Genomic DNA, 18,177 nt, shown 5'->3' on the forward strand with positions numbered 1-18,177 from the left:
AAAGCCTCCAACAATTAAAATGTGCAAAGTTAAAAGTCAAAAAAAGGCTTGGAGGATTTTTGTATATTTCCTAAAAGCCTAAAATGCATAAATAAATTTTAGTGGAATTTTCAGAGCACAAATAATAATTAAGAAGAAATAAACAAAGTTAAAAAGGTTTTATAAAAAGAAAAACCCTAAAAAAAGTTCCCTTTCCCTCCCCCTCTCCCTCTTGGGCCGGTCCGGCCCAGCTCCCTCCCCCTCCCTCTCCTCTCCCCGCGGCCCATCCGGCCTCTCCCCGCGCGCGCGCCGCTGACGGGCGGGCCCGCCCGCCACCCTCGCTGACGGGTGGGGCCCACCCGTCATCCCCTTCCTCCCGCCGCTCCCGCCGCCTCGCCCGTGCCCTAGCGCCGCCGCCGCCGCGAATCCCGCCGCCTCCCGCCGTCCACGCGCGCAATAAAGTGGGGGGAAATATTCCCCGTGATTCCCTCCCTCTTTCCCCCCATGTTTCTCTCCCTCTCTCCCTCGGATTCGTTTGGAAACCTCTCCCCTAACCTCGCCGGCACCATCAATGGCGGCCGGATCTTCCGCGCCCGTTTCCCCCTCGTCCGGCCGCTCTCTCCCCCTCCCAACCCTATATAAACCCTCCCCGTGCCTCCCTCCACCGTTTCCGCCACTCGCCGCCCTCTCTCCCCGCCGGAATCGAGCTCGCGCCGTCGCTCTCTCTCTCCGCCGTTGCCGCCGAGCTCCGGTCCGCCGCCGTCGTCGCCCCGGACCACCTTCCCCCTCGGCGTCGCCTCCTTCGGCTTCGCCGCATCCTCGCCGACCTCGTCCACCTCTCCGTTTCGGTCGCCGACCGCCGGAGCACCGTCGACCCCGTCCACCCGAGCCGCACCGCCGCCTTCCTCCGCTCCGGTCGCCGTTTCCGTCGTCGCCGTCGACCCGGGGTGAGCCGTGGACCGCCGCTTCGTTTCCCCCTTTCCCTCCCCTCTCTCGGGCGCCGCTCCGCCGTGCCTATGGCCGCCGCCGGCGACCATAGGGGCACGGGCGCGCCGCCTCCCGCCGGCCGAGCGGCTGCCGCGTGGGGCCCGGCTGTCAGCCGCCCGCGCCCTTAGGTGCGGCTGACGCGTGGGACCCACAGCGCCGGTCGGTGTGAGCCCGGGTGCGCCCGGTCCACCGTGGACCGTGGGGCTGCCGCGTGGGCCCCACCCCCGTGGACCCGGTCCGCGCGCCCCTCCCCTCGGCTGACGCAATAAATCCATTTTTTTAAATTAAAATTTAAATGAAGAAATTCGCAAATATTCATTTAAAGAGCATATAAACTTCAAATGGCCATAACTTGGCCATTTGAACTCGGAATTGGACCGTTCAAGTCTCTAATTTTTCCTTAAGAAGTCAAGAACCCATTTTTGTGCTTTGTTCCTGCTGGTTATATGGAGTTTATTAGAGTAAAAGCCTTTTCTTTTCCGTTGGTCGTGTTGACGCTGCAGCTTCGGATGATCCGCTCTTCGTGGAAGTTGAAGCCGGCGTTTGGGAAAGCGAGCAAGGCAAGTCACATCATCCTTGAACATATTGAATCCCAGTTTATAAAATTATGTTGCTTTAAATTATTGCATTATCGCTTTATTTAAATTCCCACGTTATCACTGTTTTATCTAGCCATGCCTATTTACCTTTGTTATGACCTTATTATTATTGTTATTGTTATTATTACCTTGTTCACCCTAGATTAAACAAAACCCCAACTAGTGGACACTCTACTCATGGTACCACTAGTATGATTTTAGGTAGATGCTTCGCTGTTTAATTAGGTAACATTAGGTGATTTTACAACTTTAGACTTTGGGATATTCTCATCACCTGGACACTATGGAATTGTTGGATTATTGTGGAATTGGATTCACACCTCCCCCTCTGTTCAAAATCCCCAAAATGGTTTTAGGCTGGGCTCGGGGTGCATGGTTTTGATAGTAGCACCTCGGCCATATAAGGACCGGTCTTCGGGCCTCTATTGCAAAGCACTACCGTACTTCCACATGTCTAGTGGGTAAGGCTTAGTTTGTGGCTCAGTCTGGCTATAAACAAAAGTACACGGATGGAGATGGACGAAGTCGGGGGTCGATGGACATCTCTTGGACAAATGAAGGCTACACGAGCTGCGGCCCGGTAGTCAAGATGTCATGGCACAGGGCCGGTGTCCTGCTGCTAGGGGCTCAGTCCTGCCTACCTGTCCCGGGGGTTCCGGCCGTAGGTGGGATTGGGTCGGTACTCTTGTCTATGGCTAGGGTGGGTTGGAAACTATGTCACGTCTCCCGTCTGTATACCGTGGTGGTATGTGGCACGTGGCTACACGTGAGGAAGATGTGTCTTGTGGGTAAAGATGTACACCTCTGATCAGAGTATAACCTATTCGAATAGCCGCGCCCTCGGTTATGGGCAAGCCGAGCAATGTACCCAAGTTAGTGTTTTAATTCTTAAAACCTGCTTAACAACTAAAATGTGGAATGGTTGGCCCGGGTTGGCTTGGGACGAGCTGGGACCCAGGGTCGGGTTGCCAGTTCGGTCTAAATCATCGTCGGCCTTGGGTTAAGGCAGGTTCGTGTGGGTTCACGGCCTTGATTAATAATATTGTATAGCTCTAGGACCGTATTTGCAAAATAGCTTTGAGCAACTAAGTGTCTTTTAATGCTGTTTACTGCACACCCTAACCCTTGATATTGTAACTCCCTTGTACTCCCTTGCATTTTATTCTGCACTCGTGGGTGTGTCTTGTTGAGTACGGTGGTTGTACTCAGTCTTGCTCAATTTTTCCCAAACCCAGAAGAGGAGCCTCTGGAAGATGAAGGCTTTGGTGTCTAGCTCGTGCCTGCCGTCAAGCGCCTGTGGTCGTCGCCCTAGTCTTCCGCTGTTTCCCGTTTGTCTTTGTGTGTGCTGGGCCTTCGCTGCCCATGTAATAAATTAACTATTTACGCTTCCGCTTGATAAACTCTGAAATGTATCAACTCTTGGTGTACCTTGCCTCCTGGGACAAGGAATAATACACGCACGTAAGGAACGCCCGTTGGGTTAATTCCGGTCGTGACAAGTTGGTATCAGAGCCCCCTTGACCCTAGGACGAGCCGTAGATCCCAAGCCTTAGCAATATTTTCAAAATAAAAATCCTTTGTTATTTGTGAAAATCCTCTAGTCTCTCTCTGTCCTGCTGCTTCATTTATCGCCAAAATCTGACCTTTAAAATGTTGCATTTCTTTTTGTTTTTGTTTGTAGATGGCCAGCAGCATCAACCGTCGTGGTCTGGACCTGACTGGCTTTGTTTTGGAGCTGCGGGGCATGTGTGTTGTCCTGGGGTATCCGCATGGAGTGGACTACCAGGGCAAGCAGCTCCCGGAGCAGGAGGGTGACGATGCAGAGCCCCACGCTGCTTGGGAGGTTACTGCAGTGATCCTCACTGGCTCACCCGAGAGGACTTCGTTGGCAGTCACCGCGGGTGGAGATTCTTTCTCCGCCGCTTGCCAGAACGCCGCTCTCCTCGCCATCGGCACTCTTCACCAGCGCTACCCGGACGAGTTGCAGCACTCGCCCTACCGCTACCACCCTCGCCGCGGAGGAGCCCGCGACTACGCCACCTTCCGGGATGCTAGCTCGGAGGATGACGCTACCATCATGCACCTGGCGCGCATGGTGGAGGCGTACGACGCGGCTCGTATCGACTTCCATCAGATGGTGCGCCGTGGGATGGTCGAGAACAACATGAAGATCCTGGAGCTGCGTCAGGAGAATCTGCAGCTGAAGAAGGACCTAGACGCAGTGGAGGCGCAGCTGCTGTCACGTCCTGATAAATTCATCCCGAAATTAAAAATCATTCTCTAAAAGGAATAATAGAATTAATTAAAATTCGAAAAGAAATTGGCAAACACTAAAATACGTACAAGAAAAATTCGAATGTGGCCCGGAGAATTTTTGTTAAATTCTCCTTGGTCTAAAATGAGCCCTCAAATTTTACTTGAATTTTCAGAGCACCGGAAATAATTATTAAGCAACAAAAACAATTATCAAAGTTTAATAAAAAGAAAAACCTAAAAATAACCCTCCTTCCTCCTTTGGGCCAAGTCTGGCCCAAAGTCCTCCCTCTCTCCCCTCGGCCCGCGGCCGAAGTCTCCCTCTCCTCCCTCTCCTTCTCTCCCTCCTCCTCTTGGGCCTCCTCCCCTCCCGGCCCAGCTCCCTCCCCTCCCCTCTCTCTCCCGGGCCTCCTCTCCCTCCTCTCCTCCTGGGCCGCCTCGGCTTCGCCCGGCCCAAGCCGAGCCGCGCCTCCCGCCCGTGCCGCGCGCGTGCGCGCGCTGACGCCGCGCGCCCGACCGCATGGGGCCCACGCGCCAGGCCGGTCGTCCCCTTCCTCCCGCCCGGCCCCCTTCCTCTCTCTCCCTCCCGTGCGAACCCTAGCGCCATTCCTCCCTCAAATCCGCGCGATTCAAGCATGGGATTCCCAAATTGATTAGGGGGAATTAATCCCCTTTCCCTCCTCTCTCTTTCCCCCTTAATTTCCCCTTGAATGGTGCCCCCAATCGCCGGGAACGGCCGCGCCATTCCCGGCCGCCTTCCATTGCCGCCGGCCGGCTTTTCCGCCGCCGTTCCCCGCTCCTCCCGTGGCCGGCTCCCTCCCCTCCGCTATAAAATGGGATCCTCATCCTCCGTTCTATCGTTTTAACCCCATCCCGAGACTCCCCGTGGTCCCTAGCCATCTCCCCGCCGTCCTCCTCTCTCTCCCGTGCCGCCGGCCGCCTCCAGCCGCCTCTCCCACCTCGCCGGAGCGCCGTCCGGTCGCGCCGTCGCCTCCTCCAGCGTCGCCGCCACCTCCTCTTCGCCGGCCTGCCCTCCATTTTCCGCGGAGACCCCCGGAGCTGCGTTCCCGCCGTCGCCCTTCCCTTTCCTCCGCGTCGGCCGCCTCCAGCCGCCTCTGTCTCCCTGCCTGAGCGCCGGTTGACGTCGCCACCACCTCCCTCGGCTCCGCGACGCCGCCCTCATCCCCGGCATCACCTCCTCCTCGCCCGAATTTCGCCGGAACACCGTCGCCCGCGCCGGCCTCTCCTTCCTCCTCGTCGACGTCTCCTCCGGCAGCCCCTTCCGCCGCGCCCGTGCATCAGCCGGCGCTGCCGTCCCCTCCCTCGGCGTCGCCGCATCGCCCTCCACCCCGGCTGCTCCTCGGTTTCGCCGGAACGCCGTCGCCGCGCCGGCCTCTCCATCCTCTTCGTCGCCTGCGTCCTTTCGGCCGCCTCTTCCTCCTCCCCGGCTCGTCGGCTTGCCGCACCACTACCATCTTCGGCATCGCAGCCGCGACGTCGTCCTCGGCCTCGCCTCCCCTCCGACCGAACACCGCCGGTGTCCGTCGTCGTCTTCACCGTTCATCCTCGCCGGCTCGCCGCCTCGCGGCGCCGCCTCCGTCGTCGGCATCGCAGCAGTGTGTTCCACGCCATCCTCGCCTCCGTGCAGCCGCTGCCGGCTGCCCTCGTCGTCTCCTCGCCGGCCCCGGTCGTCGTCGTCGTCGTCCTCTCGTCGTTCCCGGTCGTTGTGGCGTTCGTCCCTCCGTCGAGCCGTTCTCGTCCGCCGCCCGCGTTTCGTCAAGTGTGCAGCAGCCCCGTCATCGTCTTCGTCCTCGGCTCCGCGTCGTCAAGCCTCGTGCCGGCCGTGTCTCGCCTTCGTCCAAGGATCGCCGCCGAAGCCGTCCCCTCGCCGTTCGTCTCCGTTGTGCCCGTCTGTCTCCGCCGCGCCCGTTCGTCGTTGCCGTTCCCGCGCCTCGTCGCGTGGTGGTAAGGATCCCTCTCCCTCGCTGCCCCGTCCTCGTCCTTTCGGTGTCGCCCGTGCTCGTTGTGCGGTTGTCGGCCCCGGTACCCGTGTACCGGTGTCGGTAGTCGTTCACGCGTGCGGGTGGTGACCGTGTAGTGTCCGCGTTAGTGTGCCCGCTCGGTAGCCGCGTGGTTTCCACGTGTGCAGGCCGTGTGGTGTCTAGTGGAGTCCGTTTGTCGGCCACTCGCCTCGGTTGACACACGGGGTCCGCTTCCGTCGACCCGTGGACCGTCTCTGTGTACCCGGTCTACCGCGGTCCTTTAGGTTGACATGTGGGGTCCGCATGTCAACGGCGCAGCCTTCCTGTCTTTTCCAGGCTAGCGCTTACACATTTTTTATAGTTGCAAAGCTTAATTATAATAATCCGCAAATCTCCATATATAACAGCATTAAACTTCGGATGATCATATCTTGGTCATACGAGCTCCGAATCGATCCGTTCAAGTCTCCTAATGTTTGTTATAACCTAAAGAACCCTGTGCTTTGTTTTTTATGTATTGTTATTGCTTCTTTATAGGCTTGTAGCTTTGCTTGTGTGCTTCGCGTAGCTTTCGTCGTTCCGGAGGTTCCCAAAGCGTGGTTCGTGGTCGTCGCCGAAGGTTCGGAAGGCCGTTCTCTCTGAGCAAGGCAAGTCACATCATCCTTGAGCATATTGAATCCCAGTTTATAAAATTATTTTAGTTTAAATTAATGCATTATCGCTTTATTTAAAATTCCCGCGTTGTCACTGTTTTATTTAGCCATGCCTATTTACCTTTGTTATGACCTTATTATTATTGCTATTGTTATTATTACCTTGTTCACCCTAGGATAAACAAAACCCCAACTAGTGGGTATTCTATTCATGGTTCCACTAGTATGAATTTAGGTAGATGCTTCGCTGATTAATTAGGCAATATTAGGTGGTTTTATAACTCTAGACTTTGGGAATATTCATATCACCTAGACACTATGGAATTGTTGGGTTATGGTGGAATTGGACATACACCTCTCTTCCTCTTTCAAAACCCCTAAAACCTGTTTTCGGTGGGGTTTGGGTGCATGCCAGTTGTGGGAAGTAGCACCCCGGCCACTATAAGGATTAAGCTCGGGCCTCTGTTGCAAAGCACTACCGTACTTCCACATGTCTAGTGGGTAAGGCTTAGTTTGTGGCTCAGTCTGGTCATAAACAAAAGTACACGGATGGAGATGGATGAAGTCGGGGGTCGATGGACATTCTCTAGGAGAAATGAAGGCTACACGAGCTGCGGCCCGGTAGTCGAGATGTCATGGCACAGGGTTGGTGCCCTGCTGCTAGGGGCTCAGTCCTGCCTGCCTGTCCCGGAGGTTCCGGCCGTAGGTGGGATTGGGTCGGTACTCTTGTTTATGGCTAGGATGGGTTGGGAACTATGTCACGTCTTCCGTCCGTATACCGTGGTGGTATGTGGCACGTGGTTACACGTGAGGAAGATGTGTCTTGTGGGTAAAGATGTACACCTCTGATCAGAGTATAATCTATTCGAATAGCCGCGCCCTCGGTTATGGGCAAGCCGAGCAATGTACCCAAGTCAGTGTTTTAATTCTTAAAATTTGCTCAACAACTAAAATGTGGAATGGTTGGCCTGGGTTGGCTTGGGACGAGCTGGGACCCAGGGTCGGGTTGCCAGTTCGGTCTGAATCATCGTAGGCCTTGGGTTAAGGCAGGTTCGTGAGGGTTCACGGCCTTGTTTAATAATTTTGTGTAGCTCTAGGATCGTCTTTATAAAATGGCTTTGGGCAACTAAGTGACTTTTAAATGCTGTTTACTGCAAAACTTAACCCCTATATTATTATCCCCTTGTACCCCCCTTGCATTAATTATGCATCTCCGGTGTGGCTTGCTGAGTACTGTGGTTGTACTCATTCTTGCTCAATCTTTCCCCTCTTCAGTAAGAGAAGCTTTGGAGAAGATGTCTTAGGTGGAGTCCTGGCTTATACCCCAGTTGAGCGCCTGTGAAGATGGAGCCGTAGGCCCGCTAGTCCGCTGCTGTTTATTTTTGATTGTCAGGCCTGAAGCGCCTTTGTAATAATATAAATATTATCGAAATAATAAAGATGTGTCTTTTATATCATGTTTGTGTGGTGTACCCCGGCTTTTCCTGGGACGGGGATTAATACACTCGCGTTCGGGAAAAGGCAATTTTCCCGGTCGCGACAGCAGCATCAGCTCAAGATCGCCCAGGGAGAGGTCTGTCGCCCCAAGCGCCGCCGCGTCTGCCGCAGCCAGAAGATCACCGCCCGCAAGAGTACCTCCAGGCCCGAGCTTGTTCGCCAGTCCTTGGCATGGACCTGCTTCGTGGAGACCCCTTGTGCCGAGCCCGCGCCCGTGGTTCCTCAGGAGGGGGAAGCCTCCGGCGTTGGTAGCACGGAGGATGCGCTGCTGCTCACCTTCCGTCCTGGCCCATCGCAGCGGTAGACGAGCAGTTAGTAGGCTTGCGCGTGTGTTCTTTCTTGTTTGTCTTCTTGTTGGAGTCGTGTGGGGCATGGTTATGCCGGTGTGTGGTATAACTGTGTCGGAGCCTGTCTTTATTTTATTTGCCTAAGCAACTTGAACTTTAATGAACCAATTTAATAGCAGTAATAAATTCAAGAATTATGGTAGTCGTGGGTGGCTAGCTTTAATTGTCAGCTCTCTCTGTTTGCTGGTTCTGTGTGGGGTTTTCAGATGGTGACGACCAGGAGAAGTGCTGCTACCGGTGAAGGCAGCCAACCCGAAGGCAGCAACCACAACAACCAGGGCAGCCCACCTCCACCTCCTCCTCCGCCTCCACCACCACCACCAGACACCAACGCCATTCTCACCCAAATCCTCGCCCAGCAGGCCAACATGATGGCTGCTTTCCTCCACCACATCCAAAATCCGCCACAACATAATGCTCCACCACCACCCCCACAACACTCTAAACTCGCCGAGTTCCTCCGCATCCGTCCACCAAAATTCTCTAACTCCAATAACCCTGTGGATGCGTTGGATTGGTTGCATGCCGTGGGGAAAAAGTTAGACACCGTGCAGTGCAGCGATGAGGAGAAAGTCGTCTTTGCCGCCCACCAGCTGCAGGGGCCCGCATCTCTATGGTGGGACCATTTCCAGGCTACGCAGCCAGAGGGGCAGCCTATTACTTGGGCCCGCTTCACCGCCGCTTTCCGGAGGACCCATGTGCCCGCCGGAGTCATGGCCCTTAAGAAAAGGGAATTCCGAGAGTTGAAGCAAGGCAACCGCTCCGTGATGGAGTATTTGCATGAGTTCAACAACCTGGCCCGGTACGCCCCGGAGGATGTACGGGAAGATGAGGAAAAGCAGGAGAAGTTCTTGGCTGGAATGGATCCTCAGCTGTCCGTCCGTCTAGTCTCCGGTGACTATCCGGATTTCCAACGTCTGGTGGACAAGAGCATCCGCTTGGAAGCCAAGCACAAGGAACTGGAGTCGCACAAGCGCCGCTTGGCGAATTTCCACAATCAACAGGGAGCTAACCAAAGGATCCGCTACACAAATCCCTATCCAGGAGGATCGTCCTCGCAGCAGCAACAGCAGCAGCAACCTCGCTCCGCGCCCCGACCTCAATTCGTGGTGCGCGTCCCACAGCCGCAGCAACAGCAGAGCCAGCAAGGGACCCGTGCGCCCCGTCCTCCTACGCCAGCCGCGCAGTCTGGTCAAGGCCGCAGGGACGTTCAAGGTCCGCAGCGTTTGTGCTTCAACTGCTTCGAGCCTGGGCACTTTGCGGATAAATGCCCAAAGCAGAGGCGCCAGCAAGGCCAAGCGCCTCCCCGCTCCAACAATGGTGGTAAGGATGTCATTCGGGGTCGTGTGAACCACGTGACGGCCGAGGACGTGCTGACAACTCCAGACGTCATCGTTGGTACGTTCCTCATTCATTCCATCCCTGCTACCATTTTGTTCGACTCTGGAGCTTCCCACTCGTTTATATCTGTGCCATTCGTGGGGAGAAATCAGTTGGGGGTAGAAAGGCTTAGGAACCCTCTCCTCATCACCACCCCTGGAGGGGTTATGACAGCAAAGTATTATAGCCCTGCTGTTCCTATAGAAATTCAGGGAATTCCTTTTCCCTCGGATCTGTGTCACGCCCGGAATTTCTATCCAAAATTCCAAACGCTTACATGTGTGTTAAACCCTCGTCCAGGAATCAACCGAGGCACACAATGACAATATTGATAATAGAGTACAAATAATTATTAAATATTCGCAAAATAAAATTATTACAGAGGTAGATAGTTCCTCTCAAACAAAAACAACATTCTACGCAGCGGAAAACAAAACTAAAACAAACTACGGAACAGCGACGGCAACTCCACTCCACAGGCAACTTAACCAGAACAAGCCTATTCCTCCAGATCATCACCTTCACTGAAGTACTCCTCCTCTGATGAATGAATATTGCAAGAATGAGCATATGACATACTCAACAAGCCACACAGCAAATATGCAAGTGCACAGGATAGCAAAGGATGGCATAATATAGCTCATTTGCAGAAAACAGCATTTAACAAATATTTAAGAGAGAAGTAAAACAGTTGAATAATTAATCAATATTAAATAAACACCATACAACACACCCGTGTTGCATAGGCCCAACCACATTTGATCAACCAACCCCAGTTGAACAAATTAACCCTCCATACCAGGAATTAACCATTCCAAACCAGGAAATAAATTAATTACTACATTATTACCATTAATGAGAAGTGTGAGACTAATCACGAAAAACATTGCTCAACTCACCCATAACCGCGGGTACGGCTATTCGAATAGATTAAACTCTGATCAGAGGTGTACCACTGTACCCACAAGACACAACCCCACATCATGTTACCATGTGCCTCAGTACCACCACGATACCTCGGAAAGGAGTCGTGACAATACCCCTCGCATAACACAATTCACCACAGTGCACCGTACCTGGATCATAATCACCCCCTTATAAACAAGGCATGGACTCCCCAGCGACCCCCATGGACTTCTCGCCACTTCTCAGTCTGGCACACCATAATGAACCATGCTATACAAAAGATAAAGCCGTTGCCCACGCTGGCTTGTGGTTGGCACGATAGATGTTTCACAACAGTAGCTCGCGAACCGGTCCTTAATTGTCATGAGCACAACCATCAAAACCATATGCTCACAACCCACCTTAATCAGGTTTTAATTATCAATTAATTATCATCACACGATTGACCATCATGAGCTACCATTAAAATAACCATCATTAAATAATAGTATAACATAGTTTATAATTAACCCATTTAATTAGCTAATGTTTCTAGGCATGGCTAAGCAAACCTATAGATAGCATTTAGCTGAACCAATCCAATATATAAGGTTCATGCTAATCAAATTATAACCCATAGGAAAATAAAGTCAACTTCGGCCAATAATTAACTGGGAAAAGTTCACCACCCGATGACATTCGAAAACAATGCATAGTTGAAATAAAATAATAGCTTTAAACAGGATCAACATGCTCAAAGGGTTATTTGGGATCTGTGTGACTTGCCTTGAGCTTCCACAAACGCTTCGGAACCTTCCTCAACGGAAACGCTCTCCTCCGGAACGTCGGAAACTAAAGCAAATAAATAAAATCAACAAAACAGTACAAAAACAAGCATAAACAGTACATGTGGATATTTTTATCATGTAGATCTTGATTTTAGAAAAATTTAGAAACTTGAACCACCTAAAACGGATCTACGGTTATTTAGTTATGATTTTCCAAAGTTTTAATCTATTTGAAAATCGAGAAAAAGGAAAAAGAGAGAAGGATGACGTCAGCCCTGGCCCTGATGACGTCAGCCCTAGGGTTGACGTCGGCATGACGTCAGCGACGGCGGCCGGCTCGGGAAGGAGAGCTCGCCGGCGCTAGGGACTTCGGCGGCGGGATTGGAGGGCACCAACGCGTAGCGGGCGACGAGACGAACTCATTGGTACTCACCACGACAAGAAACGATGCACGACGGCGGCCGGCGACGAGAAGAGGCGGCGCGGCGGCTCGGGTCGACGGCGTCGAGGGAGCTCCGATGATCGGCGGCGCAAACGGAGGGGCGGACGAGCTTCCTCTCCTCACGGCGCACCTAACGGCGGTGGCGGCGACCAAAGGCGACGGCGGAGACGGCACGGCGGCGATGCCGAAGATGGCCGGCGGCGGCGGCGGACGTGCGACGCGTCGCGGCGGCGCTAGGAGGCACGGGAGGACTCGGGAAAAGGGCAAACGAAAGAGGAGATCACGGGGAAGGTTTATATGAGCTCGAATCGAAGAGACCAAGCCGCAAACGAGAGGAATCGGATCGGGAAGAACACGAACTCGGTTTTTAGAGATAAATCAAAATGAGTTCGATTCGGATCGAATCCTCAACGGATTTCTTTGATTCTTGGGGGAAAAGAAAGAGGAGATTGAGAGGAACAAAACCCCTAACTCAATCGAAGGAATCGGGCTCGGATTCGGCCTGATTTGGAGCGGGAAAGCGGCGCTAGGGTTCGGCGGCTCGGCGCGGCGGCGGCCGGAGGTTGAAGACGGCCCTGACAGGTGGGCCCTACCTGTCAGCCTCCGGGAGAGAGGGGCGCGGGCGCGGGCGGCTTGGCTGGGCCGGCTTGGGCCGCGCGCGGAGGAGAGAGAGGAAAGAGAGAGACGGGCCGAAATCGGCCCAAGGACCAAGAAGGGGGAACTTTTGAACTTTTTTGAATAAAACATTTTATGAAATGTTGTTTCAATTATTAAAAATACTTCCCTTGCTCAAATAATTCCCAGAAAATTCTAGAAAATAGAGGAGCAAGCATAGTATTTAATAAAATTTTATCTAGCCCACTTTTATGTTGAAAATTTTCCTAGAAAATTAGGGTTTAGCTTGTAGGCTTTTAATTTAATTTCTAAAAATTCCAATTAAACAACAATTTATATATTTAAAATTTTTAGGGTGTGACAAACCTACCCCCCTTTAACAGAATCTCGTCCTCGAGATTCAGAAGAACTAGAGAAGAGATGAGGATGAGCTGACTTCAATTCATCTTCTCGCTCCCAAGTGGCTTCTTCTTCTGAATGATTACTCCACTGAACCTTGCAAAACCGTATAACGCGATTCCTGGTTTTCCTCTCGCTTACTTCCAAGATTCTGACTGGCTTCTCAACATACGTTAAATCTTCTTGAAGCTCTATACGATCAGGATCTGTTTCCTCCGTTGGTACACGTAAACACTTCTTCAACTGAGACACATGAAACACGTCATGTATTCCCGCCATTGACGGAGGCAACTCTAACTGATAGGCTACTTCACCTCTTCGACTCACGATCTTAAAAGGTCCCACAAAACGCGGTGCCAATTTCCCTTTGGTTTGGAAACGATGAACTCCTCGTAACGGCGTAACCCGAAGATACACATAATCTCCTTCTTCGAAAGCCAAATCCCTGCGACGATTGTCGGCATAGCTCTTCTGACGCGACTGAGCAACGCGCAACCTTTCTTGGATAATCTTCACTTTTTCTTCCGCCTCTCGCAATATGTCTGTCCCAAAAACTTGACGCTCTCCGGTTTGATCCCAAAGAAGCGGCGTACGGCACTTTCGACCATATAATGCTTCATTCGGAGACATTTGCAAACTAGCTTGATAACTATTGTTATAGGAAAATTCCGCATACGGCAAATTCTTATCCCAACTTCCACCGAAATCTAAAACACAGGCTCTCAACATATCTTCTAAAATTTGGTTTACTCTTTCCGTCTGACCATCTGTTTGAGGGTGATAAGCAGTACTGAAATTCAAACGGGTACCCAATTCTGATTGTAATTTCTGCCAAAACTTCGAAGTAAACTGGCTACCTCTATCTGACACTATCTTTTTAGGAACACCATGCAAACATACCACTCTGGCCATATATAACTCTGCAAGCTTATGTCCCGTATAGGTTGTTTTGACCGGTATGAAATGAGCGACTTTTGTCAACCTATCAACCACTACCCAAATAGAATCATGTCCTGTCGACGTTCTGGGTAAACCGGTTATAAAATCCATCCCTATTTCTTCCCACTTCCACTCTGGAATCTTCAACAGTTGTAACAGACCAGCTGGCTTCTGATGTTCTGCTTTGACCCGCTGACATACATCACATAGAGCCACATACTCTGCTATCTCACGTCGCATACTAGCCCACCAAAATTGTTGCTTTAAGTCTTGATACATCTTAGTACTTCCAGGGTGAATAGAATACAAAGTTTCATGAGCTTCTTTCATGATAGTATCTTTCAACTCCTTATTTTCTGGGACACAAATTGTTTCTCCTAACCACACAGTACCTTGTTCATCTTCTACAAAACCGATGGCTTTACCTCTTCGCATGTTTTTCTTTATTTCCTAGATATCAGGATCATTCACTTGAGCTTCTCTAATTTGATCAAACAGAGTAGGTTTAGCTTCCAAAGCGGCCACAAAACCTTTGCTGACTATTCCCAAGTTTAACTTTTCAAATTCTTGGCATAACTCCCAAGGTAAACATCTACCTTCTGACATATTACAGTAGCTTTTCCTGCTAAGGGCATCGGCTACAACATTTGCTTTCCCCGGATGATAATGGATTTCCATATCATAGTCCTTAATCAACTCTAACCATCTTCGCTGACGCATGTTCAAATCAGGTTGAGTGAAAATGTACTTCAAACTTTTATGATCCGTATATATCTCCGTACGGTTACCATAAAGATAATGACGCCAAATCTTCAATGCATGCACCACAGCGGCCAATTCTAGGTCATGCGTTGGGTAGTTATTCTCATGAGGACGTAATTGCCTAGATGCATAAGCAACCACCTTTCCTTCTTGCATCAACACACAACCCAAACCGAGTCGAGATGCATCACAATACACTTGGAAACCTTTCCTCGAATCAGGCAAAATTAATACGGGCGCAGACACTAGCCTTTTCTTCAGTTCTTGGAAACTTCGCTCGCAATCTTCTGTCCACTTATACTTCACTTCCTTCTGAAGCAGACGAGTCATTGGTCTGGCGATCTTTGAAAAGTTCTCAATAAACCTGCGGTAATACCCTGCAAGTCCAAGGAAACTACGAACTTCTGAAACCGTCTTGGGTTGCTTCCAACTTAACACTGACTCCACATTGCTTGGATCTACTGCCACTCCTCCAGATGAGATGACATGACCAAGAAACTTCACTTCGGACAACCAAAATTCACATTTACTGAACTTGGCATAAAGTTGATGCTCACGTAATTTCTCTAAAGCTAGACGAAGATGCTCTTCATGTTCTTCCTTCGTCTTGGAGTAAATAAGAATGTCATCAATAAACACCACGACAAACTTATCCAGATATTCCATAAACACCTTATTCATTAGATTCATGAAAAAGGCTGGGGCATTAGTGAGTCCAAATGACATAACAGTACACTCGAACAAACCATACCGAGTTGTGAAGGCAGTCTTTGGTATATCTTCCTCACGGATTCGAAGTTGATGATATCCAGAACGGAGATCTATCTTGGAGAAAACTGTAGCACCTTTCAATTGATCAAACAGATCATCGATTCTGGGTAGCGGATACTTATTCTTAATAGTAACCTCATTCAGCGCTCGATAATCCACGCACATTCTCTGAGTATGATCTTTCTTCTCCACAAAGATGACTGGCGCTCCCCATGGCGAAGTACTGGGTCTTATGTATCCTTTCTGAAGCAAATCATCCACCTGCTTCTTCACCTCAGCTAACTCATTAGCTGCCATTCTGTACGGTCTCTTATGGATTGGGTTAGTTCCAGGTACCAAGTCTATCCGAAACTCTATATCTCTCTTAGGTGGCATACCTGGCAAATCCTCCGGAAACACATCTGGGTAGTCTTGCACTATAGGAATCTCTTGTAAAGTAACTTGGTTTAAGACCACACCATGAGATTTAGGAGAGGATGCAAAGAAAGAAACAATTTCCCCATTGCTATTGGTTACAGTCACCTTACGGTTGGCACAATCTATAACTCCTCTGTGACGAGATAACCAATCCATCCCTAGGATAACATCTAGATCTTTGGATTCTAGCAAGATAAGAGAGGACGGGAAAGGAACTTCTTCTATTTCTATGGTAACAGAAGGACAATACTGTGTCGAAAATACTTGGTTGCCTGGGGTATTAACTAGTAAAGGTCTCCCAAGACTAACAACTTCCATCCCATGTTTGCTTGCAAAACTTTTAGACAAAAAGGAATGTGTAGCACCGGAATCAAAAAGCACAGTTGCGGGTATAGAGTTAACAGGAAACGTACCCAAAACAACATCTGGTGCATTCTGAGCTTCTGCTGCTGCAACATGATTAACACGCGCCTTCGGTGCTGGAACATTGGAGTTGTTCGGGGCTGGAACGTTCTTCACACGCCGAGGCTTCGGACACTTATCAGCATAATGTCCAGGATCACCACAATTGAAGCATATCACGGGCTTGCTTCCCTGTTCCTTCCTGACGGGCTGGTTCTGAACTGAAGTTGCTGCAGGACGAGCAACCACATTGCGGTTGTCATTGCCACGATTACCAGTATTGTTGTTGTAGAACTGGCGCTGGGGACGGACAACTGATGAAGATCCTCCTTGAGGGTACGATGGAACTTGAGGTCCAGTAACGAGTCGCGGCCTCTGATTACTGCCCTGTTGTGCCTTAAATTGAGCAGCCCTGCGCTTCTTCTGCTCCATCCGGTTATACTTGTCTTCCTGACGAATCGCCTTGTCCACCAACTGCTGGAAATCCCGAAATTCCGTAGACATCAAAGTATAAGACAACTCATCATTCAGTCCCTCCAAAAACTTCTCCTGACGCTCTTCATCAGTGCGAACATCTTCTGGAGCATAGCGTGCTAAACGGTTGAAATCATGGAGGTATTCTGTGACCGAACGAGATCCCTGATTGAGTGCTCTAAATTCTCTCTTCTTTAGAGCTACAACACCTGACGGTATATGCGTCTTCTTAAAAGCAGCTGTGAACTCCTGCCAAGTGATAGGTTCTCCTCCAGCCCTGCCTTGGCGAAAATGATCCCACCATTCAGCAGCAGGTCCATGCAATTGATGCGAAGCAAATGAAACTTTCTCCTGCTCAGTACACTGGATCAAATCCAACTTCTTCTCCACCGCATGCAGCCAATCTCCTGCTTCTACTGGATTGGTTGTGCTGGAAAAGGTAGGGGGTCTGACACGTAAGAAATCTGCCAACTTATTTTGGGGAGGAGGGGGTGGATTCTGGTTCTGATTATTTCCCTGCTGATTCTGTGCCTGCTGCACTAACAGATTGATCAGTTGTGTTTGTTGGGCCAAAATCTGGGCTAGCGTAGGTTCTCCCTCATTGTTATTAGCTCCACTTCCACTTCCACTTCCAGTGCGCGTGTTCACCATCTGACGGTAAGCAGAGACAAAAGGAAAGAAAGACAGAGAGACACCCTTAGAACGGAGTTATTTAATTAATTTAAATTTCTATATTGCTCTTAACTGTGTAGGATTACATTTAAGTTGCATTAACACTACCTCACCACTCTGACAAGCAAAGAACTAGACTCATGCTGTTACATCCCCCCCATGATGTAAGCAACAACTAAAACCCACACACTCACAAGCAAACTTAAGCAAACAATCTAACACAACGATCTAAGGCAACGATCTAACTAGACGACTACTTCCACCTTGCGTCGGAACGAAGCGATGAATCTTCTTCCTCTGGAGTAGCTGGCTCTCTTTCTTCAGGATCTTCCTCCTCTTCCTCATCACTTATGATGTCGATGACAGGTTCAGCACGATCGGGCACAGCTTCACCCATCACGCGAATCTTCGAAGCTAACTGGAGACGAGGGGGCGGACAGGTTCTCTTTCTTGCAGTGAGGCGAAGCTTGGATGTTGGCGGCGGCATCTCTCCCTTAAGTTCAGCTAATTCCTTCTGTAGACGGTGCACCTTGCTCTTCAACTTGCAAATCTTGCCTCGATTCCAATTTTCCCTGTCATGAGCTGCTTTGTCTCGCTCCACACTTACTGTATCCATAGCACTAAGCATATGCACCACATGCATCAGAGTAGCACTCTCTTCGCCATCAGGACAGGTATAAGATCCATAGTCTTGACCATGAGGCTTGTGAGGATGATACTGGAAAGCTGATGAATCCAATTCTTCTTCAAAGTGTTGACGCAACTCTCCAATGGCCACCAAAGCTACTTCTTGACAAGCATGGCAGTACGATCTTCCTCCAGCTTCAAACTTAAAAGATGGAAGATCTTCACTATCACTAGCCAATGTCACACGAACACGACATTTCTCCTCGTCGGGGTCATGGGGAATCTGGCGATACTCGGGAGCAACTTC

Source organism: Oryza sativa, chromosome 3, assembly GCF_034140825.1.
Source record: "Oryza sativa Japonica Group chromosome 3, ASM3414082v1".
Taxonomy (NCBI): Eukaryota; Viridiplantae; Streptophyta; class Magnoliopsida; order Poales; family Poaceae; genus Oryza; species Oryza sativa.